The 1579-nt window shown below is 47.6% G+C and overlaps 1 pseudogene; it reads right to left on the bottom strand.

The window, feature by feature from the left end:
• Positions 1 to 178: 178 nt before the first annotated feature.
• Positions 179 to 1412, bottom strand: LOC129672910 (speckle-type POZ protein B-like; annotated as a pseudogene).
• Between the last annotated feature and the right edge of the window lie 167 nt (positions 1413 to 1579).

Genomic DNA, 1579 nt, shown 5'->3' with positions numbered 1-1579 from the left:
TTGCAAGCAACTAAGTTCAATCTCAGTTTCCAACTCATGGGACAACTATCAAACCAGTAGGGAAACAAAGTAGATATGAGATAGAATAAACCAGAGTCCAGAGGTGTCCACCCGACCAGCATTCCACATTCTTCCAGCTGTTTGAAATCTTAAGCCACAATGCTATCCTTCCCCAGATTCACTGTGAATGCTGCAGCAATACATAGTCTACCTGGGAGTTGCTGTTAACAACAGTGGCTGCTGCTCCAGGAACACAGGTGTAGGTGACAAGGAAGCAGGTGCTAGGATCTCTCTCTTTAGGCCTTTGAGGGGATTCCAGGAAAGGCCTCTGTACTGAAGACAGGGCATGGAATGCTTCAGCCAGCAAGTGGGAATGGAAATCCACTATGACCTTCCACCCTGAGATTTCAGAGACCTCAGAAGCATGAATTGTACTGAAATCCAGTGCCTGCATTTTCAGCTGCTCTGCACTGTGGAGGTTAGCTGGGATGAGAGTGTGAGCGGCATTCTCCACTGAGAGGTCCCTGCAGAGGGTATCCTCACACATGACATTCAAGCACTCCAGGACATATCTGTCAGCAGCTGCCAGCACACCAGTGGCCATGGTGTGGAGGTTCTGTGCCTTCCCTGTGTAAATGAAGCCCATCATCTCCTTGAAGACTTGAGGCTCCAGGTCCTTGATCTCAACTCTGTTCTTTCGCCTCTCCTCTATGTCATGTTGAAACATGGCTCTGAAAACTGGAGAGCGAGCTGCTTAGATGGCCTTGTGAGCCCAGAATTCCTGACCAGATACCAAGAGACAGCAGTCTGTGAAGAGGGAATTCTCCCACAGCTCTCCTAGCTCATCCATCAGGGTGCAGATTGGAACCTTGATTGCCGATGTCGTGTTCTGTCCTGGAATGCTGCAGGAGCCTTGAACCATGTACACATTGCACAGGAGTCAGTTGGTCCTCAGGGAGAAGGAGTTCTGCCTGGGACAACAGGAAATCTCTCAGGGTAAACTTTTTGAATCTGCAGTTCCTGCCTGGGAGAAACCTAAGGACGATTTGGCTCCACAGTCCTTGTCATTTCTCTCCTTCAGCATTTATGATTTAAAAGTGGAACTTTGCCCACATGGGGCTTTTTGGACAGTGGAGCAACACTAGGTGAACTGACAGGTAATCTTTGCTCTCTTCATCGCTCCCACTGGGGTGTGCTCTCAAACACCATTGGTCTTTGTTATGGCTCCTGATGAGAAAGTCGCACTTTCAATGGCTTCCCTCATGCTCTCCAGGCAAAAGGAGAAGCTGCTGCCGATCCACCTGTAGAAAAATGTCTGGACGGTGATCTATGTGGATCTGTGTCTGTGATTTCTGCTGGAGGCAGTTTGAAGTTTCAACTTGGCCCCAAACAAAGAATCAAGATTGTTTTCCCTTTAACATGTAGGACACAATTACAGATACTGTAGAATCTTAGAATGTGCTCTCTGCTTTCTGCCCTCTTTGCTGAGACTGGAAACTTGGGTCTCTCTGTAATTTTCTTTCCAGATTTCAGTATTAGTTTCAGAGAAGACAATCCAGCCAGTCCCTTAGTAATTCTT

Source organism: Psammomys obesus, unplaced genomic scaffold (assembly GCF_907164565.1).
Source record: "Psammomys obesus unplaced genomic scaffold, mPsaObe1.curated_primary_1811, whole genome shotgun sequence".
NCBI classification, from domain to species: Eukaryota; Metazoa; Chordata; class Mammalia; order Rodentia; family Muridae; genus Psammomys; species Psammomys obesus.
This window is presented reverse-complemented; position numbering and strand designations above follow the sequence as displayed.